Genomic DNA, 26,561 nt, shown 5'->3' with positions numbered 1-26,561 from the left:
GCATGATGATGGAACGAAGTTACCAAGAGCATCAAGTGATAAGCATACACTCTTACATTCTACCCCTGAGCTTGTCCCCTGCACTTTCAATACTTAGCTTCATATCTTGATGCTGTCGACATAGTATGAAATGCTACTTCTTGTTACATTTTACACTTTTTTTTAAATTATGCTAGTATGTCCAGAGCAATGTCGTCAAGAAGCTCAGTCCACAGATCCATCTTCGCTCTCCAAATTACTTTCTAAGGGTTTGAATGCTGCCAGAAGAACATCAACCCTGTTCGCCAAGAACCCTGCGGCACCAACAAAGAGCTCAGTTTGAGTCAGCTCTAAGCTGTCACCACCAACACCATACTTCAGTGCAACAGCCCCCGCAACCATTACAATCGGCAATATCAACCATGGCCTTCTTACACCACTGAAATTCACAGTGGGCTCTGAACTGCCCGCTTTTGAAGGAGAACTAATTGTCGGCAACCCGTCCACAAATATTTGGAGTAGCAGTAGATACAAGAACCCTCCAATCCAGCCGAGGAGGAATGAGTAGGCAGATCCATCATTCGAAGCCAGAGTGAAGGCAGAGAAACCTGTTATAATAATAGATATGTCGTAAGGCAACAAGGATTGCTTGAGATCAGCGTACTCCCTCAGTCCATCCTCCTTCAATTCCATAATGCTTGAGATTGTCCTTGCTGATGATAAGTTCCCGTCTTGAAGATCAGAAATGCTAATTCCTGATAGGTCAGTGACAGCAATAGGCCTTGCTTCCACTACTGAAGCTCCATCCTCAGCAAGCAGCGCCCCGAGCTTGCTTGTCGGGTGGTTGGTGCGACATATGCCAACGGATGGCTTATCATTGTGGGTGCCAATACGACGTCGCCGGTGCCTGGAAACGGGATGAGGCGAAGACATGCACGCCGGCGGATCTTACCCAGGTTCGGGGCTCTTCGAGGAGATAACACCCCTAGTCCTGCTCTGCGGGGTCTCCGCATGATCACTAGATCGGTGAAAGTAGCTACAATCGCTCCTAGAGCTGTTAGGTTCAAGGGAGAAGAAGAACAAGGCTAGCTCTCTCTTCTCTCTATCTATGGTGTGTGTGCTATGCTTAGAAGCCAACCCTTTGCATGGGTGCCCCGGAGGGTTTATATAGGCCTACCCCCTCGGGGGTACAATGGTAATCCGGCTGGGCACTGGTCCCAGCCGTCAGTGTCTACGCTCGCCGGCTTCTCCGCCGGCTGTTGGGTCCCGCCGACTGGTGGGTCCCGCCGGCTGCCGGCTTCTTGGTCGACAGGCCGGCCCCACCGCCTAGGGTCTTGTCGGCGGCTGCTTACTGTAGCCTCGCCTCTGATGACGAGGGCTTTGTCGAGGTGAGCGTGGCTACAGTGGGCCGCCTCGGGGGCTCTCACTGTAGCCTTACCTCGTCTTGTCTCCTTAATGGGGCTCCTGCTTCGAGGAAGGGAGTAGCCGGCTTCTTTGGGCCGGCTACGCCCTTGGCCGACTGGGAAAGGCCGGGCCGCCTTCACGCCTCTCTCTGGCTGAAGAGGCCCGCCGCCCGTGGGCCGTACGGGAGTCTGTCGTGGATGACGTTGAGGCTAGCATCGCTACAGTGCCGAGCCGCATGGGAAGCGGCCGTCCCGTACGGCCTCCTGTAGCCATGCCCGCCTCGGGCTTCGGGGGTAGTGGGCCGCACTGTGGCCACACCCCGTCTTGTCACCGTTATGTGGGAGTAGCTTTGGTGGTTGTGGTCTCGGCCGGCTTCTTGGAGTCGGCGCTCTTTGAAGCCGGCTTCTTGGAGTCGGCCACCCCGCAGTTGTCTTGGGGATGGAGGTCGCTTGAGGCTGGGCCGCCTTCCGTGAGTCGGCTTCAGAGGTAGCTAGCCAGGGAAGGGGGTCCAATGCTTGGAGCGTTGGGAGGCCCAAAGGCCTGATAATTTTTCCCAAGAACCAGGGGTAGTTGGTTAGGCTACCCGTGGCCATTTACTCCGACAGTAGTCCCCGAAGCTGATTGAGCTTCGAGGTTGAGTAGGAGTTGAGAAGCTCGATCAGCTTCCCATCTTAGCAAGCCGGCAGCTGGCAGCCGGCCTTGGTTAGGTGTGCCGCCTGGGTCGAAATCTTCCGAAGTCGGAGGGCGGGAGCGCGCCAGTGCGTGCACCGGGCCGCGGGCCGGCCACTGGCCGTCTGCGAACCACGTGGCCCTTCTTGGCCGGAAAGCCTGCCAGCCCACGCGCGTGACGGGATGTCGCCGCAGGGAGGGGGCCCGCCACGTCCGCGCCCTGGCCCAGGCGCGGATTGTCTACATCCCGAAACCGCCCGCACGTCTCGTGCGGCAGTTTCGGCTCGCATTTATGCGCAATAATCGCGAGGCGTGGGGGGAGTGGGTGCAGTTAATCCCACGTCTCCCCCCACGTTCGGCTTCCCCGGTCCTGCCTCGGGAAGCTATAAGTAGGGGGAGGTGGAGGGCGGCAGGCCCTCGCACGCTCCTCCTACCTCCACCATCTTCTTCGCTCGCCGGTTCTTGCGACAGCGCCTCACCGCCGCGCTCTTCCACTATGCATTCCTCCGCCGCCGTGCTTGTTTTCGCCATGCCTCCCGCCACGGAGCAGTATGGCGGGGATTGGGATGGCTCCAACGTCCACGACGACCACGTCGAGTTCCTCCGCAACACGCGGCGGCTGCCAAGCGCGGACAAGGTGGAGGTCCGCCTCGCGCCGGCGAAGGAAATCACGCCGGAGCCGCAGGAGGGCGAGCGGGTGGTCTTCCGCTCGCACTTCTTGCGCGGCATCGGCCTTCCCGCGAGCGTCTTCTTCCGCTCCTGGCTCGGATTCTATCAGCTCCAGCCGCACCACCTCACCCCAAATGCGGTGGTGCTGCTGTCGGCCTTCGTCACCCTGTGCGAGGGCTACCTCGGCGTCCTCCCCACCCTCGAGCTCTGGGGGGAGTTCTTCCAGTCCAAGCTGGGCACGCGCATGCAGGGCGTGCTGGCTCAGACTGGCGCCTTCATCGCGTCGCGGAGGTCGGTCGCCGACAACCCCTTCCCCGTCATCCCGCTGATCCAATCGGTGAAGAAATGGCAGAAGTCGTACTTCTACGTGCGATACATCGCCGCACGGGGCGACTACATCAACTTGCCGGCTTACGTAGCCGGCCCACCGGCGGGCAGGCGGCCCCAGTGGTCCTTCCGGGCCGTGACTCTGACGCCGGCCGGGTCCGCAGCCGTCGCCCAAGTGCGTGTGTTGACCCAGTCGGAGGGCTTGACGGGGGCTGACCTTCTGGCCGCCTTCGTCCCGCGCCGGGTTCTTCCGCTCCAGAGCCGTCCTCATCTGATCTATCAGATGAGCGGCCAGCTCGATCCGAGCCGGATGTGCACCAAGGACATGCCGCACGAGGAGGTCTCCTATATGGTGAACTACCTTGCGAACTGCAAGCTCTCCGAAGAGTGGCAGTTCGGCAAGGAGCCATACAGCCGAGCCAATCCACCGCCCACGGTATGCTCTCCCTATGTCTTCTTCTTCTCTTAACTTCGTCACCGAGTTCCTCTTGGCCGACTCTAACTTAGTCGGCTTGTTTTTTGACAGAGTCCTCTTCTCCGGCCGGCCGACGGGTCAGACACGGAGCGTCGATTCGTCCCCGACCGGACGGAACACGATCTGGAGGACCCCGACCTGGGGGCGGCCGGCATGGACGACAACCTCGAGCCGGGTGGCGGCCAAGCCGGCGGCGAAGCAGGCGGCTCCGGGCTCGGAGTCACCTTCGACGACTGGCCGGACGACGACGAAGCCGAAGTCGCCCCACGCCGCCAGCCGGCTTCTGGGCGCGGCGCGGGCTCCTCCGCTGCACCGCCTGCTCGGGGCGGAGGGCAGAAGCGTCGCGCCGCCCAGGGTCTGTTCGGCAGTCGGACGAAAAAACCCAGGGGCGGGGCGGCCGTCACCAGGCGTGTCACACCCAAGATGCGACCCTATCCTAAAGGAACACGAAGGTCCCACCAAGGATAGAAGCGCATCTTGAAGACGCTTTTGCAAGGTGGATATCATTACATCAACATTACATAATATTTGGGGATACATACAAGGCATACCAATGCCGCAAGAATACATCAATACATCATACAAGAGATCATCATCCGACTACGGATGAAACATAAATAGAAACTCAAACGACATCCACCCTACTAGCCCAGGCTGCCGACCTGGAACCTATCCCCTGATCGAAGAAGAAGCAGAAGAAGAACTCCAAGCAAGCGAACATCGCTCTCGCGTCAAGAACATCGCATAACCTGAACCTACAACTGGTGGTGTAGTAAACTGTGAGCCACAAGGACTCAGCAATCCCATTACCATGGGTATCAAGACTAGCAAAGCTTAAAGGGAAAGGAAGGGGTAAAAGTGGTGAGGTTGCAGCAGCGACTAAGCATGTATGGTGGCTAACTTACGCAAATGAGAGCGAGAAGAGAAGCAAAGGAACGGTCGTGAACTAGCAATGATCAAGAAGTGATCCTGAACTCCCACTTACGTCAAACATAACCCAGAAACCGTGTTCGCTTCCCGGACTCCGCCGAGAAGAGACCATCACGGCTACACACGCGGTTGATGCGTTTTAATTAAGGTCAAGTGTCAAGTTATCAACAACCGGATATTAACAAATTCCCATCTGCCACATAACCGCGGGCACGGCTTCCGAAAGATAATACCCTGCAGGGGTGTCCCAACTTAGCCCATGATAAGCTCTCACGGTCAACGAAGGATATTCCTTCTCCCGGGAAGACCCGATCAGTCTCGGAATCCCGGTTACAAGACATTTCGACAATGGTAAAACAAAACCAGCAAAGCCGCCCGAATGTGCCGACAAATCCTGATAGGAGCTGCACATATCTCGTTCTCAGGGCACACCGGATTGTCCAAGCTTCCGATAGGCCAGCCCAGAGTTTCCCCTGGTGGCCACCGGCGACTGACAGGTTGGACCAACACTCGGAGGAGCACTAGCCCGGGGGGGTAAATAAAGATGACCCTCGAGAGCGCGACTCCCAAGGGAAAAGAAATAGGCTGAGCAAATGGTAAAACCAAGGTTGGGCCTTGCTGGAAGAGTTTTATTCAAAGCGAACTGTCAAGGGGGTCCCATAAATCACCCAACCGTGTAAGGAACGCAAAATCCGGGAACATAACACCGGTATAACAGTAACTAGGGCGGCGAGAGTGGAACAAAACACCAGGCATAAGGCCGAGCCTTCCACCCTTTACCAAATATATAGATGCATTAATAACATAAGAGATATTGTGATATCCCAACATAAACATAATCCAACATGGAGCAATCTTCATCTTCACCTGCAACTAGCAACGCTTTAAGAAAGGGCTGAGCAAAGCGGTAACATAGCCAAACAACGGTTTGCTAGGAAGGGTGACAAAGGTTAGAGGTTCATGGCAATTTGGGAGGCTTGAGGAACAAGTGAATAGGTGGCGCAGCAAAGCGATAGAACGAAGCAACTAGCATAGCAATGATAGTAATGAGATCCAAGGTGACGGTCATCTTTCCTGAAATCCCGCTAGGAAGAAGAACGAATCCATGAAGAAGATGAAGCCACGAAGACGAACGAATCCTCACGATCGCAACGACACGGGAACTATCGAGAAGAGGCACACAACAAGGTAAACGCACCACACATGAACAAGACATGAAGCACAACCAAGAATGATGCAAGACAAGGCTATATGAAGCTACTCGTGCCAAGAGATGATGCATACAAGAACAACACATCAAAGCAAGTTTAAATGAGGCCGGAAACAACATATAACAATTCCGATAAGTCCTCATATGCAAATTTCGAAATTGGTCCAGAACTGAACAAGCATTAAGTTGAAGTTGTTAAACAGCAAGTTAAAGAGCACCATGATAATCTACACGAAATTCTAGTCAAGTTACATATAAAGTTCATTAGATTCGGAGCTACGGTCTAAAATATATGAGCAAAACAAGTTAAACATGGCATTGATGCAAAATGCATACAAACATCAAGCAAACACCTCAAAACAAGGATGCAACATGATAATATGAGACTACATGCAAAACTAAGCAAGTTTCATATAGAGCATGATCAAAACGGAGCAACGGTGCAACACATACACTCCAAACAAGACATAGCAACAATCTGGCCAAAACAGCAACTAGGCATATAGCAAGCATCAAAACAATATGCTAAAGCAACCCAACATGAAATCAAAAGGCATGGGCATGATTTACAGGTAAAGCACAACAAAACATGAACACTGAGCTATCTCCAGAAATCAATAGAACATGCTCAAAAGGACATGGCAAGATTGCAAATAATAACAGGTTCACAGACTTAGCAGAATTACTGGACATGGCAGAAATAACATCAGGTAGCAATGTTCAGAGCACGAGATCAACATGCTACAGGAAATTAACATGGCAAAACAAAGCATGGCATGAATCTACTCAAAGCATATAACAAAAGTACCTTACTGACCATAAGCCAAAAAGGACCAGAAGATATGATGGCAAGCATGTAAACATAGCAAGTTCCGTTATCAGGTTTAAGACGGCAGAAAACAGAGCATGGCAGAAATAATAATATGAAGGCCTCTTTGTGAGCTTGATGCACTCACTACAGAGCAATGCATGACAAAAAAAGCACACCTACAGAAAGATGACATGTTTATGAAGCTAACCATGGCAAGAAGAATAGCATAGCATGTATGGATCAACTACAATAAGCTTGGAAAAAATGAATATCATGTTAAGAATCTGCCAGAAATATATTATAGCAAAAGTAGAGCAAGATTGAGTCATGCTATGGCACTCCATAAATGCAACCAGTTGCAGGCATGGATCAACTACAACAATAGCTACAAAACATCCTTACTGAACATCTCCAAAATATGCATGGATATCTCTGTAGCATCAAGTTTACATGGTAACAAAATTACAGCAGACAAGGACTTAGAGAAATCACTAAGTCTCTGAAATCAGAAATATTACGGGGCCTACTTTGCATGCTTGTGCTAGTCACCACAGGGATCACAAAAATACATGGAATACACCACTGGAAAGATGGCATGGCATACTACAAGACACATGTAGAGCTCATGCTCAAAAGATGCACAGAATAAATGATACAAAAATGACAAATCTCCAAGTTCTGATAAGAACCAGAGATTAACAGCAACTAGCACTCTTGCAACGATGATTAGGGTATCAAGATGGACTCAAATGAACAAGGTGCAATTGAACAAAATGAAGAGCATCACGAGGCGAACAATTTGACATATTACATGCACAAAACGGAGCAATATGCATGGAGTTATGGCATGGCAAACAAGGCAACATGAGATAAAATCCTGTTACTTAGAAGAATTTGGACCTCGCAGGAAAAACTGGACGGAGGGGTTTCGGGATGGCGCGGTACGGCTCGGGGACGACGTTTGGATGGCGGGATGACGGGATTCCGGGACGGCGGCATCCAGATCGCTGCACAGGAGGCCCGAGGCCACGGCGACGGCCGGACGGAGCTTCGGCTCCGGCGAGGGGTGGTGGAGGTTGGCGCGGGCGGATCCGGTCGAGGGCTCGCCGGATCTGACGAGGAACGGGGCGGAGCGGCGGGAACGGCGGAGGAGCAGAGCGGGGCGCTCCGGCGGCGGCCGGACTCGACGGGCCCGGGGCGCGGGGCTCCGCCGGTGACGAGAGCGAGCGACGGCGGGGCGGACGGAGGCGAGGCGCCTCGGGCGCGGGCGGCAGGAGACGAGGAGGCAATGGCGAACGGGCGGCGAGGGAGCTCGGGAGGCGCGCCGGCGGTGCACGCCGGTGAGGAGGCGCGGAGGCGGGGAAAACACGGGAGCCGGGCGGCGGCGGCGCTCGTTCGGGCGAGCGGGCTCGGGCGCGGGCCCCGATGGGCTTCGCGGGTCTGGCCCGGGCCTAGGCGGGCCGCGGCGGTTGGGGTGCGGGAGGGAGACGTGGCGCACGGGGAGTGGCCACGGGCGGCGTCTCCGCTGACTTGGCGGCGGCGCTAGGTGGTGGCTGGCGGCGGGGGCAGCGCCAAGTGGCGGAGGAGGAGCGGGCCGGCGCGGAAATTGAGGGGAAGGTGGGAGGTGGCGGCGGCTGATGATTGGGGGTGCGGGTTTCGAGGAGGAGGGAGGAGAAGGCCAAAAATGGCAAGGGGGGGCTGCTATATATAGCAGTTTGCTAGGGTTTGGGGAGTTTGAGGGGGTTTCGGAGTCTCCGATCGCGATCCGACGGATCCGATCGAGAGAGGGGGTTAGGCAGGCTAGGTGGACTGCAGGGGGGCTGTGCAGAAGGGCCAAGAGCTGTAGGAGAGAAGAGGGAGAGGCCCGGCAACAATTTCCAGAGACCGAAAACGTCCGACGAAGGTACCGACAACGGTACCGCTATGAGTTCAACGGTTGGGCTAACAAACGGACTCCGAACGCGACGAAATTTGACGGGCGGTCTGTCGGTGTTATACCAAGGCCACTCGGCAAATACCGCCCCATTCCGAGAACGTTTAATACCTGCACGCGAAAAGAGACAAAAGGGGGCGCCGGGTGACATAGGAGTGCCGGATTGCAAAACGGACAACAGGAAAAATGCTCGGATGCATGAGACGAACACGTATGCAAATGCAATGCACATGATGACATGATATGAAATGCAGATGATGACATGGCAAACTGCAACACACAAGCAAATGACATGGCAACGACGGCGAATAACTGGCAGACACCTGGCGCATCGAATCCGGGGCGTTACAACACTCCTCCACTAACAAGAGATCTCGTCCCGAGATCTTAGGACCGAGACGGAGGGGAAAGAAGAAATAAGACAATGAGGATGAACAAAGTCAAGAACACTCGAGAAGAAAAGAGGGATGTAGAATGAGACAAGACCCAAACGCTAAAGGAATAAGACTGAATTCGAAACCACTCCGGTTGGGAGAAAATAGAAAAAGGAGTAAGAACGCAAGAGGAAAATCAAAGAATCGAGAGCACTCGAGAAGAAAAGAAACGACGAGAATGACGAGAATCAAATGCTCATGGAATCAGATAGACTCTGAAACCACTCCAGTCAGAACGAGATAAGAAACCAATAAGACTGAAAAGATTTAGACAGCACGAGCTCGAGAAATGGGATGATAGTTGACTAAGACACGACACAAAACCTCCGGAAAGAATTGAAAGAGTTAAATGAAAAGAATGGAGAAGAAAATGACACTTGTGCCATGAATCAAATCGAAAGCAACCTTAGAAGAAAGGATTGACCGGGATTGTTGAGAAAAATCAACAATGAAAAGAATAAGCTTGTTGTGGACTTATGTTTAACATCTCAAAATTAATGAGGTGGTAACCTGCCACAAGCGGAAAAGATAGAATAGCTGAGAGAGAACGAAGAAATGCAAAACTCCACTTCAAAAGAATACGGAGAATTTAATTGCACTTTGAAAAGCAAAAGGAAAGGTACTAGAGCTCCTTCGATAATAATCTTGATGAACACTTGAAGAAAAGAATTAAATCATGACGAACTATCGTGAAGAAACTCCGGTAACAAAAGAATGCCGATCAAAATTGAAGGATGAAGAATAAGATTAAAGCCTTGCGATGATTTAGATGGAGGTTCCAACAATGATTGCCGAGGAAATTTGAACTCCGGGAAAGAAAAGATGAAAAACACTTGGAACTAGAATTTATTCACCAAGAACAACCTCTGAAGAAAGGAATTTCTTGGCGACGATGAAATAAGAATAAGGATTTACGTTATGCTTATCCCCCACCAATTAAATTGATGAAAAGCAACGGATTTGCATGCTACTTATTCGCGTTGGAAAAGATTAAAGGGAGATATAGCGCCAAAACGTGAGAAAGACTTCGTGAACCACCAGTAGGATTGGAAAGAACGAGTTAAACGATATGATAACCACAGAAAGAATCTTGGACGAGCCACCGTAAGAATTCAAAATTGACTGACGAAGGAGGATGACTCACCGGGACAGTAGGAAAAGCACGAATATACATGAGGGAATCAAATGTAATTGAAAGAAGAGATCGCGAGCTGATTGAAGCATACTTGAACGAAGCACCGGAAGAATATGGAGACGAGCGAAGGGGCACGAATATAGAATAATCAGAGAACGGATTAGAAAACTTAGAACGATGAAATATTTTTGAAAAGAAGACCTCCGGATAAATGAGACGGAAAAACAACTCCTGAAATACTCCATATGGGTGAAAAGAAATGCACGACTAGAAACAATTGGATAGGCTAACATCGAGCTATCACCGCGAATCTCCGGGAGAACGTACAAGATTTAAGAGAAAAAATCTACTTCGGTCTTCAATGTTGAGAATGACGGCGAGAAATAATACCAAAATTGTTGATATACTCCGGGAGAAAAATGTTGGCCCGATCATGAAAGAATTGAAAGCGATCTTGGAGAAACATCTGACTGATGAAATTCATACTTACGTCAAACTTCGAAAAGGATTTGAGAAAAACTCCGGGAAAAATTAGAAGAGTCAGGTAAGATCCTGGGAAAAGACCTGTGGGTTAGGGCCCACCGAAAAGAAATACCGTTGAGAAAGGATTGTTGATCAGATATATGATGCACCGGAACAATTAAAATATTTGAATGAGGTGACAACCTCGAATTAATTCGAACACAGACGAATCTCCTAAGATGTCTTCATCATTCCGGAACGCTAAGATGACGAGAGAGGAACGAGCAACGGGAAAAATATGAGCCGAGGAAAAATATAATCACTACCGAAAAATGGAATTGGATCCGCCGGAAAAGAAAAGAGATGAAGAATGTCGAACGAGGCAAAAATTCACCGGTTGAAATAAATGAGGAAAGACTGAAGATACTCCGCATGAATGAAATAGATGCTTGAATAGCGGCTCAGACTCTGGAATAAAAGGGTGGGAGGGCGGGAAAACAACGGCGACTTGGAAGGGGAAAACGACGAATAACTTTGAAGAGAAAAGCACCGGTTGAAATAATTGAGGGGAGAAAGCAAAGATTTCGCACGATTAGGATGGATACTCGATTACAGACTCCGGTTCCGAGAAGAAGAAGGGTGGGCGGGTGGGAAAAAACAAGGACGACTTCGTATGGGGAAAACGAAATCGGAAGAGAAATAACTGAGGACTGATCTCGCAAAAGATAACGAGGACCGAAAACACTCGAAGAGAAATGCGCCGGATTGAAAAAGAGGAAGGACAACGAACGAAAACTAACCACGTGATCCTGAAGAAAAATTTGAAAGGGAAGAGGAATAGTTCAAAACACCTACGTCAAGATTCTTCCCCAGAGCGACGAAGGGGCAGAGGAGTAAAAAGAATTCCTACTCTCCGATATAACTAGACTCAGAAAAAGTTTTCTTCTAGACTCGACAACGACCAAACTACACGATCAAACAAGGGGGACTCCTAGGGTCGGTCGAGGCTCTGATACCAACTTGTCACGCCTAAGATGCGACCCTATCCTAAAGGAACACGAAGGTCCCACCAAGGATAGAAGCGCATCTTGAAGACGCTTTTGCAAGGTGGATATCATTACATCAACATTACATAATATTTGGGGATACATACAAGGCATACCAATGCCGCAAGAATACATCAATACATCATACAAGAGATCATCATCCGACTACGGATGAAACATAAACAGAAACTCAAACGACATCCACCCTGCTAGCCCAGGCTGCCGACCTGGAACCTATCCCCTGATCGAAGAAGAAGCAGAAGAAGAACTCCAAGCAAGCGAACATCGCTCTCGCGTCAAGAACATCGCATAACCTGAACCTGCAACTGGTGGTGTAGTAAACTGTGAGCCACGAGGACTCAGCAATCCCATTACCATGGGTATCAAGACTAGCAAAGCTTAAAGGGAAAGGAAGGGGTAAAAGTGGTGAGGTTGCAGCAGCGACTAAGCATGTATGGTGGCTAACTTACGCAAATGAGAGCGAGAAGAGAAGCAAAGGAACGGTCGTGAACTAGCAATGATCAAGAAGTGATCCTGAACTCCCACTTACGTCAAACATAACCCAGAAACCGTGTTCGCTTCCCGGACTCCGCCGAGAAGAGACCATCACGGCTACACACGCGGTTGATGCGTTTTAATTAAGGTCAAGTGTCAAGTTATCAACAACCGGATATTAACAAATTCCCATCTGCCACATAACCGCGGGCACGGCTTCCGAAAGATAATACCCTGCAGGGGTGTCCCAACTTAGCCCATGATAAGCACTCACGGTCAACGAAGGATATTCCTTCTCCCGGGAAGACCCGATCAGTCTCGGAATCCTGGTTACAAGACATTTCGACAATGGTAAAACAGAACCAGCAAAGCCGCCCGAATGTGCCGACAAATCCTGATAGGAGCTGCACATATCTCGTTCTCAGGGCACACCGGATTGTCCAAGCTTCCGATAGGCCAGCCCAGAGTTTCCCCTGGTGGCCACCGGCGACTGACAGGTTGGACCAACACTCGGAGGAGCACTGGCCCGGGGGTGGTAAATAAAGATGACCCTCGAGAGCGCGACTCCCAAGGGAAAAGAAATAGGCTGAGCAAATGGTAAAATCAAGGTTGGGCCTTGCTGGAAGAGTTTTATTCAAAGCGAACTGTCAAGGGGGTCCCATAAATCACCCAACCGTGTAAGGAACGCAAAATCCGGAAACATAACACCGGTATAACAGTAACTAGGGCGGCGAGAGTGGAACAAAACACCAGGCATAAGGCCGAGCCTTCCACCCTTTACCAAATATATAGATGCATTAATAACATAAGAGATATTGTGATATCCCAACATAAACATAATCCAACATGGAGCAATCTTCATCTTCACCTGCAACTAGCAACGCTATAAGAAAGGGCTGAGCAGAGCGGTAACATAGCCAAACAACAATTTGCTAGGAAGGGTGACAAAGGTTAGAGGTTCATGGCAATTTGGGAGGCTTGAGGAACAAGTGAATAGGTGGCGCAGCAAAGCGATAGAACGAAGCAACTAGCATAGCAATGATAGTAATGAGATCCAAGGTGACGGTCATCTTGCCTGAAATCCCGCTAGGAAGAAGAACGAATCCATGAAGAAGAGGAAGCCACGAAGACGAATGAATCCTCACGATCGCAACGACACGGGAACTATCGAGAAGAGGCACACAACAAGGTAAACGCACCACACATGAACAAGACATGAAGCACAACCAAGAATGATGCAAGACAAGGCTATATGAAGCTACTCGTGCCAAGAGATGATGCATACAAGAACAACACATCAAAGCAAGTTTAAATGAGGCCGGAAACAACATATAACAATTCCAACAAGTCCTCATATGCAAATTTCGAAATTGGTCCAGAACTGAACAAGCATTAAGTTGAAGTTGTTAAACAGCAAGTTAAAGAGCACCATGATAATCTACACGAAATTCTAGTCAAGTTACATATAAAGTTCATTAGATTCGGAGCTACGGTCTAAAAGATATGAGCAAAACAAGTTAAACATGGCATTGATGCAAAATGCATACAAACATCAAGCAAACACCTCAAAACAAGGATGCAACATGATAATATAAGACTACATGCAAAACTAAGCAAGTTTCATATAGAGCATGATCAAAACGGAGCAACGGTGCAACACATACACTCCAAACAAGACATAGCAACAATCTGGTCAAAACAGCAACTAGGCATATAGCAAGCATCAAAACAATATGCTAAAGCAACCCAACATGAAATCAAAAGGCATGGGCATGATGTACAGGTAAAGCACAACAAAACATGAACACTGTGCTATCTCCAGAAATCACTATAACATGCTCAAAAGGACATGGCAAGATTGCAAATAATAACAGGTTCACAGACTTGGCAGAATTACTGGACATGGCAGAAATAACATCAGGTAGCAATGTTCAGAGCACGAGATCAACATGCTACAGGAAATTAACATGGAAAAAAAAGCATGGCATGAATTTACTCAAAGCATATAACAAAAGTCCCTTACTGACCATAAGCCAAAAAGGACCAGAAGATATGATGGCAAGCATGTAAACATAGCAAGTTTCGTTATCAGGTTTCAGACTTAGCAGAAAACAGAGCATGGCAGAAATAATAATATGAAGGCCTCTTTGTGAGCTTGATGCACTCACTACAGAGCAATGCATGACAAAACAAGCACACCTACAGAAAGATGACATGTTTATGAAGCTAACCATGGCAAGAACAATAGCATAGCATGTATGGATCAACTACAATAAGCTTGGCAAAAATGAATATCATGTTAAGAATCTGCCAGAAATATATTATAGCAAAAGTAGAGCAAGATTGAGTCATGCTATGGCATTCCATAAATGCAACCAATTGCAGGCATGGATCAACTACAACAATAGCTACAAAACATCCTTACTGAACATCTCCAAAATATGCATGGATATCTCTGTAGCATCAAGTTTACATGGTAACAAAATTACAGCAGACAAGGATTTAGAGAAATCACTAAGTCTCTGAAATCAGAAATATTACGGGGCCTACTTTGCATGCTTGTGCTAGTCACCACAGGGATCACAAAAATACATGGAATACACCACTGGAAAGATGGCATGGCATACTACAAGACACATGTAGAGCTCATGCTCAAAAGATGCACAGAATAAATGATACAAAAATGACAAATCTCCAAGTTCTGATAAGAACCAGAGATTAACAGCAACTAGCACTCTTGCAACGATGATTAGGGTATCAAGATGGACTCAAATGCACAAGGTGCAATTGAACAAAATGAAGAGCATCACGAGACGAACAATTTGACATATTACATGCACAAAACGGAGCAATATGCATGGAGTTATGGCATGGCAAACAAGGCAACATGAGATAAAATCCTGTTACTTAGAAGAATTTGGACCTCGCAGGAAAAACTGGACGGAGGGGTTTCGGGACGGCGCGGTACGGCTCGGGGACGACGTTTGAATGGCGGGATGACGGGATTCCGGGACGGCGGCATCCAGATCGCTGCACAGGAGGCCCGAGGCCACGGCGGCGGCCGGACGGAGCTTCGGCTCCGGCGAGGGGTGGTGGAGGTTGGCGCGGGCGGATCCGGTCGAGGGCTCGCCGGATCTGACGAGGAACGGGGCGGAGCGGCGGGAACGGCGGAGGAGCAGAGCGGGGCGCTCCGGCGGCGGCCGGACTCGACGGGCCCGGGGCGCGGGGCTCCGCCGGTGACGAGAGCGAGCGACGGCGGGGCGGACGGAGGCGAGGCGCCTCGGGCGCGGGACGGCAGGAGACGAGGAGGCGGCGGCGAACGGGCGGCGAGGGAGCTCGGGAGGCGCGCCGGCGGTGCACGCCGGTGAGGAGGCGCGGAGGCGGGGAAAACACGGGAGCCGGGCGGCGGCGGCGCTCGTTCGGGCGAGCGGGCTCGGGCGCGGGCCCCCATGGGCTTCACGGGTCTGGCCCGGGCCTGGGCGGGCCGCGGCGGTTGGGGTGCGGGAGGGAGACGTGGCGCACGGGGAGTGGCCACGGGCGGCGTCTCCGCTGACTTGGCGGCGGCGCTAGGTGGTGGCTGGCGGCGGGGGCAGCGCCAAGTGGCGGAGGAGGAGCGGGCCGGCGCGGAAATTGAGGGGAAGGTGGGAGGTGGCGGCGGCTGATGATTGGGGGTGCGGGTTTCGAGGAGGAGGGAGGAGAAGGCCAAAAATGGCAAGGGGGGGCTGCTATATATAGCAGTTTGCTAGGGTTTGGGGAGTTTGAGGGGGTTTCGGAGTCTCCGATCGCGATCCGACGGATCCGATCGAGAGAGGGGGTTAGGCAGGCTAGGTGGACTGCAGGGGGGCTGTGCAGAAGGGCCAAGAGCTGTAGGAGAGAAGAGGGAGAGGCCCGGCAACAATTTCCAGAGACCGAAAACGTCCGACGAAGGTACCGGCAACGGTACCGCTATGAGTTCAACGGTTGGGCTAACAAACGGACTCCGAACGCGACGAAATTTGACGGGCGGTCTGTCGGTGTTATACCAAGGCCACTCGGCAAATACCGCCCCATTCCGAGAACGTTTAATACCCGCACGCGAAAAGAGACAAAAGGGGGCGCCGGGTGACATAGGAGTGCCAGATTGCAAAATGGACAACAGGAAAAATGCTCGGATGCATGAGACGAACACGTATGCAAATGCAATGCACATGATGACATGATATGAAATGCAGATGATGACATGGCAAACTGCAACACGCAAGCAAATGACATGGCAACGACGGCGAATAACTGGCAGACACCTGGCGCATCGAATCCGGGGCGTTACAAGGCGGGAGGAGGCGGCCGCGAAGGCGGCTCGCTTCCGCAAGGCGGTGAAGCAACCGCAGACCGTGTTGGCGTAAGTTCGCTTTCTTTCATATACTCTTTTTCTTTCTTTTCTTTGGTGGTTTCTGAACCCTTGTCTCTTTCTTCAAATGATCAGAGCTCCAGTGTCGCTTGAGCGGGCGGCTGCTGCCTCCGTCGTCGAGTCGCCGAGGGGGTCTGGGAGCACCACCCACCGTGTGGACCCCCGGGCCGATCTTCAGGAGGCGATAGAACGGAACGCGTGGGAGGCGCGGGCGGAACGGGAGGCGCGAGAGGCGGAGGCACGAAAGGCGGCCGCCGCTCAGGCGGCGCTGGAGGAGGAGGCGGCGAAGGTGCTCGCCGATGCCGCTGCCAGGGCCGAAGCGGAGGCTGCAGCTGCGGGGGAGGTCTTGATGGTCACCCCCCTGCGCGTTGCGGCGCCGGGTTCCATGGAGCCCTCGCCAGAAGGAGCCAGCGGTGACCAGCCAGGGCTGGGAAGAGACGACGACGTCATCATCCTGGAGAGGGCGCCGGTGCCGACCCCGCCGACTGGGGTGGCTCAAGGCGGCCGGCCTGATCAGCCGCCTACACAGTCGGCGGGGGGCGAGCCGGCCGTGAGGACTGAGATGGCGGTCCGGACACCGCCGCGTCGGCGCGCGGGGAAGGCCGCGTCGGAGCCACAGAAGGCCGCGTCGGAGCCACAGCCGGCCGTGGGCTCCAGCTCGTCGGCCCAGGATGCGGAGGCGGCCAGCGCAACCTCAGGGTGGACGCCAGGCGGAGGGACGGCCGTGATGAATGTGGCTGCCCAGGACGTCCGGACCCAGCTCCAGGGCCAAGCCGCGGCGCTGAGGCAGTTCACCGATGAGTTTCTCGCGACACGGGCGGCCATCCGGGTTAGTCTTCCCATCTAGCTTCTCTTGATCTTGATTTCTTCCGTGGGGGCGCGTCAGCGCACCTGGGTTTAGTCCCCGAGTTCCGAGTCGGCTGCTGAGCAGGCGGCTTGGAACTTCTTGGAGGATTTGTCTTTGCTATTCTTGTTCTTACTCCGATCTTCTGTCTATTTTGCAGGACTAACACAATCTTCGTGCGGCCGCCTTCAACTCCCAGGCTCGGGAGCTGACCCAGAAGACCGCCGATCTTACTGAGAGCCGAGGTACGTGCTTGGTTCTTTGTCTCATGTGGGGGCGCGTCAGCGCACCCATTGGGTGTAGTCCCCGAGATTCGGGCTGACTGCTGAGCAGTCGGGTCGGATCTTCCTTGACGACTTCTTCTTACTGTTCTTTCTTCTTCTGCCGTCTTTGCAGCGGCCAACGCCAGTCTGAGGGCACAGCTGGGGGAGTCCCAGACTGCCCTTCGTGCCAAGGATGCCGAGATCGCCGCCTTGGTGCGGGAACGCGACCGCTTGGCCAAGAAGTTGGCCGACCAGGAGGAAGGCCACAAGGCGGCTGTGAAGGTTGTGCAGGACCGCGAAGCCACTCTCCAGGCCGAGTACGAGACGGAGGCGGCTGGCTGGGCTGAGGCCAGGCAGACTCTGATCTCTGGCTATGGCCAGATCAAAGATCTGGTTGACGGTAAGCCGCCTACCTCTTCGTCCTTTCTTGCCATCTGCCACTTTGGCTTGTTTTCTGATTTTGGTGTTCTTTTCTTCCTTTCTTCTTCTTTCTTGCGCAGAGTATTTCCCTGGCTATTCTACTGCCGCCAACCAGACCATCGAGGCCCGTCGTCAAGCGCGAAGGCAGGCTGGCTTTGAAATCTCGCCAACCGCCGGCCGCTCGCTGGAGGAACAGCTTCTGGCGATCCAGGCCCGCATCCAGCCGGCTCACCGACTGCTCCGCCGGCTTCAGCGAGCCGGGGCGCAAGTCTTGACCGCCCTCTGGCCCGGCCAAGTGGTTCCTCGCACCCCCAGTCGGCCTGCCGACTGGCTGGAGGTGGCAGTCGGCCGCTTCGAAGCTTGGAAGGCCTCGGCGGCTCGCTCCGGTGCCAGGCGGGCGCTGGAGTTCGTCAAGGCCTGGTATCCCGGCCTGAGCCTGGACCAGCTGGCTACCTGGCGGCAGCAAGCCGACACGGAGCTGGAGCCGGCACGGCCGGCCATCATCCGGCGGGCTTCGGCAATCGCCGACTACACCGACACCAGCCTCTTCACCCCCGAGGTGGACGACAACGGTGTCGCCTAGCCGGAGGAGTGGTTCGGTCTGAACCCGACGGACGGCGAAGACGCGGCGGAGGAGATCGACTCCAGCGACGAGGGTGAAGAAGAGGAGGAGGAGGAGGGTGAAGACACCGAGCCGGCTGGTGGAGCAGCCGGCCAGCCTCAGCCTGACCGCACCTCCAGCACCACGTCGCGCGCGAGTGCGTCGCCTGCCGTAGGTGGTGATCAAGCCGAGACCCGCTAGGCGGCCACCCCTTCGGCCGGCGAGGCCGCCTTCACCAACCAGCTCGGCCTCCGCGTCGCGCCTTAGTCTGCTATCTTTTGTTTTCCTGTCTAGTTACTTTTGGAACAATGTTTGGTTAAGTCTGCACAATTCCACCCACTGGGTGTATTCGAACTTATGTCTGTTGCCAACCCGTTGGGGGCTTTATGTGTATATATAACTTATGCATGCATTTGGCCTTTCCATGTACTTTGCTTTTTATCCTACCGCTGTTTCCTTTGCCGCCCTCCCTTGGATGCTGCCTCCCCAGTCCAACAGTTGCTCCGCAATCTGAACTGGAGGAGTGCTTGGCCGATTGGGGGGCGGAAGTACTTTAGCTTTGCTGGATTAAAGCTAAGTTTTAGGAAGCCAGCCAGCCGGCTGTTTTTGACAGCCGGAAGGCATGTTTGGAGGCCGTCTCTTTGCTATATAGGTTCGTTGTTCCTTAGCCATTTTTCGTGTGGGATGACAGCCTCGGCACCGTACACGAGGAAGAATGGAGTGAAGCCGGTTGACTTGTTGGGTGTAGTGCGCAGACTCCAAAGGACAGCCGGCAGCTCATCGAGCCAGCAGCCGGCCGATCGTTCCAGTGGTACAACTAGTCGACGCTTGATGCCGGAGAGGATGAGTCCATTTGCTCGCTCGACCTGGCTGTTTGACTGTGGGTGGGCAATGGACGCTAGGTCCAGTCGGATGCCCTGCGTCGCGCAGAAACGTGCCAGTGCTCCCTTGGCGAAGTTCATGCCGTTGTCGGTGATGATGCTGTGCGGTACGCCGTACCGAGTGGTGATGTCGGTGATGAATGTCACGGCAGTCGGCCCGTTCAGCTTCTTAATCGGCTTTGCTTCGATCCACTTGGTGAACTTGTCCACCGCGACCAGTAGATGTGTCAAGCCGCCGCGGGCTGTCTTGAAAGGGCCCACCATGTCCAGTCCCCAGACGGCAAAAGGCCAAGTGAGGGGAATGGTCTTGAGTGCAGAAGCCAGCAGGTGTTGCTTGGAACTAAAAACTTGACATCCTCTGCAGCTCTTGACTATTTCTTTAGCATCCTCCAAGTGATCTTGAGGCTGCGTGGTGGACGCATTCGCCTTGCTGGATGTCTTTGAGGATCGCCACTCCTTTTTCTGGCTCGACACAACGCTGGAAGACTCCAGTGATGCTGCGCTTCACAAGCTCTCTGTTGATTATTGTGTATGCTGCGGCTCGTTGTTGCACTAGTCTTGCTGAGATCTCATCAGCCGGCAGCTCTCTGCTAACTAGGAACTTGAGGATGGGCTGGGCCCATGACGGAGCTGTGACTTCTTCTTCTGTTAATGTAGCCACCATGACTCGGGTGGGTGGGCTGGGTGGCGTGGAATTGGAGTCGGCCACCGCTTCTTGTGTCGTTGCAGTCCCCGGGCCGACTGCTTCTTGTGTCGTTGCAGTCCCCGGGCCGACTGCTGCAGTCCCCGGGCCGGGTTCTGAAGTCCCCGGGCCGGGTGCGACTACGGCAGTCGTCGGGCCCGTTGTTGAAGTCCCCGTGCCGCCTGCAGGGTTTCTCCAGTCGGATCCGGCTATGTCTGGTGCAGGCTGTACGAAGATGGAATCCGACTCTGGAGACAGCTTGATGGACGGCTTGAGGAGGCGCTGGAGGGAGACGCCAGTCGGTATGGCTTGTCGGGTGGAGCCGATCCGTGCTAGGGCGTCTGCTTGGTCGTTGTCGGCCCTTGGCACGTGAAGGAACTCGCAGCCCTCGAAGTATCCGCTGATCTGCTGGACGAGGAATCGATAGCTCGCCATGTTCGCGTCCTTGGCGTCCCAGTCGCCAGACGATTGCTGGACCACCAAGTCTGAGTCGCCGTAGCACAGGATCCGGCGTATGCCGAGTTCTTTGGCTAGCCGGAGCCCATGTACGAGCGCCTCGTACTCGGCCACGTTGTTGGAGGCGGCGAAGTGGATCTGCAGCGTGTACTTGAGCTTGTCGCCTTTGGGAGAGGTGAGGACGATGCCGGCTCCCAAGCCGGTGCGCATCTTGGACCCGTCAAAGTGCATCCGCCAATGGGTAGAGTCGGGAGCCGGCGGTAGGTACTGGGTCTCGGCCCAGTCGACGAGGAAGTCGGCCAATGCTTGCGACTTGATGGCGGTGCGGGGTTGATAGAAGATTGTGTAGGGTGCCAATGCAATGGCCCATTTGGCCACCCGGCCGGATGCATCCCGGCTGCCTATGATCTCGGCGAGCGGAGCAGTGCACACGACCGTGATGGGGTGCTCTTGGAAGTAGGGCTTCAGTTTCTTGGCAGCGAAGTACACCCCATAGCACATCTTCTGGTAGTGCGGGTAGTTTTGCTTAGAGCTGGATAGCACTTCGCTGAGATAGTACACCGGCCTCTGGACTAGCTGGGCTCGGCCTTCCTCCGGGCGCTGGACCACAACAACAGTGCTGACGACTCGGCTAGTCGCGGCGATGTAGAGGAGCATGGGCTCCTTTTCAGTCGGCGCAGCCAGGACAGGCGGAGTGGTCAGCATTTTCTTCAACTCATGGAAGGCTTGGTCGGCTTGATCATTCCACTCGAAGTGAGTGGACTTCTTCATGAGTCTGTATAGGGGGAGAGCCTTCTCTCCTAGTCGGCTGATAAAACGATTCAGGGAGGCTAAACAGCCAGTGAACTTCTGCACATCTCGCAGCTTGGTGGGAATCTCCATCCTCTCGATGGCCTTGATCTTGACGGGGTTGCATTCGATGCCGCGCTCGGAGACCAGGAAGCCCAACAGCTGGCCGGCTGGCACTCCGAACACGCACTTCTCAGGATTGAGCTTGATTTGGAATCGGCGCAAGTTGGCGAATGTTTCTTTCAGGTCTTCCAGCAAGGTACCGCGCTTCTCTGTCTTCACCACAATGTCGTCTACATAGACGTGGGCATTTCTGCCGAGTTGTTTCAAGAGGCATTTCTGCATGCAACGCTGAAAAGTGGCACCGGCATTTCTCAAGCCGAATGTCATTGTCAGGTAGCAGAAAGCTCCAAAGGGTGTGATGAAGGCAGTCTTCAGGCGGTCAGCCGGGTCCAACTTGATCTGATGGTACCCTGAGTATGCATCCAAAAAACTTAACAGCTCGCATCCGGCTGTGGAGTCTATTACTTGGTCAATCCGCGGCAGAGCAAACGGATCCTTTGGGCAGGCCTTGTTCAAACTGGTGTAGTCTATACACATACGCCACTTGTTATTCTTCTTCAGAACCAGAACTGGGTTGGCAAGCCATTCTGGAAAGAATACTTCCATGATAAAGCCAGCGGCAAGGAGCCGGGCTATCTCTTCTCCCACGATTCTTCGCTTCTCTTCGGACAGTCGGCGGAGGGGTTGCTTGACCGGCTTCGCATCAGCTCGGACATGTAATTTGTGCTCGGCGAAATCCTTCGGGACACCCGGCATGTCCTTTGGGGACCATGCAAAGATGTCTCGATTCTCACGGAGGAAGTCGACGAGCTCGCCTTCCTATTTACTGTCCAAGTTCGCTCCAATGACAGCGAACCTCTCCGGGTTCTCCGGGTCCAGAGGTATCTTCTTTGTCTCTTTGGCAGGCTGGAAGGAGCCCTGCACATCACCATCTTTGGGGTTGGGGGACAGGGCCGGCTGCTTGCCGGCCATGGCCACAACCCGTTCCAACATCTTCTTCTCTTCTGCCACCACGAGGGACTCGGCCAGCCGGCTACTGGCCATGGCGCACTCGATGGACTTCTTGTAGTCGCCGGCTACCGTGATGATCCCCTTCGAGCTCGGCATCTTCATCTTCAGGTAGGCGTAGTGGGGCACAGCCATGAACTTGGCCAAAGCAGGTCGGCCAAGCAGTGCATGATAGGGGCTCTCCAAATCCACTACCTCGAACCATATTGCTTCCCGGCGGAAATGATCTTTGTCTCCGAAGAGAACATCCATTTTGATCTTGCCGATTGGAGAGCAAGACAGGCCGGGGACGATACCATGGAAGACGGTGCGGCTCGGCATGAGCTGCTTTGCTTTGATGTTCAGCTTCTCCATGGTATCGCGGTACAGTATGTTGATACTGCTTCCGCCGTCTATCAGGACGCGGGAAAATCTGGCTGCTCGCCTCTCCGTCGCGAGGGTGACGTCCAAGACCATTGCATAGGAGCCAGGCGAAGGCATCACCTCTGGGTGGTCGGCCTGGCTCCAGCTGATCGGCTTCTCTGACCAGTGCATGAACTCGGGGGTGCTGGAGGCGACTGCATTCACTTCTTGATGCTGTCGGCGTCGGCTGCGCTTGTCGTCGGCTTGACTGGTGAAGACGACGTAGGCGGCATGCTCTTCGGGGAATTCGTCTTGGATGGCGCCGACTGCCGGCCGAGCCGCCGGCTGCTGGGGGGCTGGAGGCGGCGGGCCGGGAGGCGGAGGCGGCAGCATCCCCTCGCCCTTGGTGATGCGGGTGAGCCAATGGCATTTCCGGGTTGTGTGGTTGGACGGCTTCGCGCCGCTGTGGAATTTGCAGGGGGCATCAAGAGCCTGCTCGTAGGAGAAAGCCGGCTGCCAAGGCGGCCGGCCACCCTTCTTCTTGGGAGCGGGCCGTTCTTCGGGCTGCTCATCTTCAACGGTGGCCACCTGCCGACTGGAGGAAGTCGGCATGGGGCCCTTGCGCTTGTGGTCGTTCTGGTAGGGGCGCCGATTAGGGTCGCCAGCCGGCGTCTTGGGAGCCGGAGCAATCACCTTCCCCGAGGCGTCTACTCGCAGCTCGGTCTTCATTGAGGAGTCGGCTGTGGCGTACTTGTCAGCGATGACCAGTAACTCGTCGAGGGTAGCCGGCTCGTCGCAGAGGAGTCGGTGCTTGAGGAGGGTGCCCTCTCGGCACCCGGCGGTGAAGTACTCGATGGCCTGGACCTCATGCACCCCCTCGCAGGAGTTGCGGAGCTCGGCCCACCGCGTGAGGTAGTCGCGGGTCGACTCGTTGGGCCCTTGGACGCAGAGGGAGAGCTGGCGAGGCTTGGGAGGCCGCTTGTAGGTGCTAGTGAAGTTGCGGACGAAGACTTCTGTGAAGTCCAGCCAACTGTTGATGCTGTAGGGCTTGAGGCTGTTGAGCCATGTGCGCGCCGTGCCCTGCAGCATGAGGGGGACGTACTTCACGGCGACGCGTCGATTGCCGTTGGCTATGCTGACGGCTGTGGAGTAGTCGATGAGCCAATCTTCCGGCTTCACTGAGCCGTTGTACTTGGGCGTGTCTCTGGGGAGCGAGAACCCTTTGGGGAAGGGCTCGTCGCGGATGCGGGGGCCAAAGCATGGCGGGCCGACATCGTCTTCTTCTTCTAACGCCAAGGATCGAGCAAGGCGGTCGATCCTGTGGCGGGCGTCGTTCTCGCCGACTCCTTCTCGGCGGCCGAGTCGGTCGCCAAGAGTCGGGTGTGTGATAGGCGGCGGAGTGAGGCGTCTTTCTCTTCGAGGTGGAGGAGGGGCAGATTTCCTTGGTGCTCTACTGCTCGAGGGCGGCCCTCCGCATCGCGCTCGATGGTGATGCGAGTCCGGCTGCGGCTGGCAGCCGGCTCCTTGTCTTTCTTCTGGCGTGCGCCGCTCGCAGTCGGCGAGCGGGACGTCGCGGCGTGCTCCCGGCGCGGGGGATGGCTATCAGCACGGGCGCCGGCTTCGTGCCGTTCTGCAGCCGCGTCGATCAGCTGCTGGATCTGTCTTGTCATGTAGGGGAGCTCGTCGGCTCCCAGCCCATTGAGCTCTTCTACGGCCGCCTGGGCGGCTCGCAAATTCTCGAGCGGGGTGGCGTAGACGGGGCGATCTGCCCCCAGCATGCTGGCGACGGCCGCGCCGCGCTTCTGGACGAAGCCGGCTCGGCTCGCGCTGGTGAGCCTCGGTGAGGCGTCTCATGGAGGCTATCTTCTGGCCCTCCGCGATGAGGGCGAGGCGGCGTGCCTCCAAGGTCTTGGCGTCGGCATCGACCGGGATGGGGACGGAGAGGTCGTGCATTGCGGCTTGCAGGGCGTCATGGGCGTTCTCGCCCGAGTTGGCGACGTGGCTGATGACCAGCACTTCGGTGACAGCACTGCTGCCGCTGTCGGCTCGTGGGAGGGGGTCGTCGAAGACCACCACGTCGGAGGGGTAGGCGTCAAGCGATGCGGTGTCAGAGTCGACAACCATCGGGTCGGTGGAGCCGACCGACTCCACATCTGCAGCAGGCTCGCTGGAGACGTGAAGCTAGTCGAGGAGGCTGACGAGGCGGCTCTCGGGGTAGTCCGTGCCTGCGTCGGATGCAGGCTCGTCGGAGATGCGAGTCTCGCCGAGCAGATCGGCGAGGCGGCTTGCTGCGCAGGCGTCGCCGACGCCTTGCAGCGCGTCGAGGCAAACGCCATCGGGCGCAGCAGGCTGGCTGCGCTCGCGGGGGAGGAAGAGGGTTCCCGTCCAGAACAGGTCTCCGGACGACGGTGCACCTGGCCCCACGGTGGGCGCCAAATGTCGGGTGGTTGGTGCGACATATGCCAACGGATGGCTTATCATTGTGGGTGCCAATAAGACGTCGCCGGTGCCTGGAAACGGGATGAGGCGAAGACATGCACGCCGGCGGATCTTACCCAGGTTCGGGGCTCTCCGAGGAGATAACACCCCTAGTCCTGCTCTGCGGGGTCTCCGCATGATCACTAGATCGGTGAAAGTAGCTACAATCGCTCCTAGAGCTGTTGGGTTCAAGGGAGAAGAAGAACAAGGCTAGCTCTCTCTTCTCTCTATCTATGGTGTGTGTGCTATGCTTAGAAGCCAACCCTTTGCATGGGTGCTCCGGGGGGTTTATATAGGCCTACCCCCCGGGGGTACAATGGTAATCCGGCTGGGCACTGGTCCCAGCCGTCAGTGTCTACGCTCGCCGGCTTCTCCGCCGGCTGTTGGGTCCCGCCGACTGGTGGGTCCCGCCGGCTGCCGGCTTCTTGGTCGACAGGCCGGCCCCACCGCCTAGGGTCTTGTCGGCGGCTGCTTACTGTAGCCTCGCCTCTGATGACGAGGGCTTTGTCGAGGTAAGCGTGGCTACAGTGGGCCGCCTCGGGGGCTCTCACTGTAGCCTTACCTCGTCTTGTCTCCTTAATGGGGCTCCTGCTTCGAGGAAGGGAGTAGCCGGCTTCTGGGGGCCGGCTACGACCTTGGCCGACTGGGAAAGGCCGGGCCGCCTTCACGCCTCTCTCTGGCTGAAGAGGCCCGCTGCCCGTGGGCCGTACGGGAGTCTGTCGTGGATGACGTTGAGGCTAGCATGGCTACAGTGCCGAGCCGCATGGGAAGCGGCCGTCCCGTATGGCCTCCTGTAGCCATGCCCGCCTCGGGCTTCGGGGGTAGTGGGCCACACTGTGGCCACACCCTGTCTTGTCACCGTTATGTGGGAGTAGCTTTGGTGGTTGTGGTCTCGGTCGGCTTCTTGGAGTCGGCGCTCTTTGAAGCCGGCTTCTTGGAGTCGGCCACCCCGCGGTTGTCTTGGGGATGGAGGTCGCTTGAGGCTGGGCCGCCTTCCGTGACTCGGCTTCAGAGGTAGCCGGCCAGGGAAGGGGGTCCAATGCTTGGAGCGTTGGGAGGCCCAAAGGCCTGATAATTTTTCCCAAGAACCAGGGGTAGTTGGTTAGGCTACCCGTGGCCATTTACTCCGACATTGCTAAACGCGTACTATAAATCGCTGAACTTGAGCTCAAGTGTTCCCTGAAGATCTTCATTTGTATTCCTTGCTCCATGGATCACTTTCAAATTTAAACCATCTAATCTCCATAAACCAAGATTCAACGTCCAACCATGTGTCTCATTGACAGTTTGACACCTTTGAGCGGTGGAACATTGTCGCCGATTGGCGGCGGGCGGCGAACAGATCGCCACGGTGTCCGGCACCGTCAT

At 54.7% G+C, this 26,561-nt stretch overlaps 1 pseudogene; it reads right to left on the bottom strand.

Annotated features, from left to right (window-relative positions):
- Positions 1 to 204: 204 nt before the first annotated feature.
- LOC123055701 (uncharacterized) lies at positions 205 to 26,561 on the bottom strand (annotated as a pseudogene).

The sequence above is a fragment of the Triticum aestivum genome, chromosome 2D, assembly GCF_018294505.1.
Source record: "Triticum aestivum cultivar Chinese Spring chromosome 2D, IWGSC CS RefSeq v2.1, whole genome shotgun sequence".
Taxonomy (NCBI): Eukaryota; Viridiplantae; Streptophyta; class Magnoliopsida; order Poales; family Poaceae; genus Triticum; species Triticum aestivum.
This window is presented reverse-complemented; position numbering and strand designations above follow the sequence as displayed.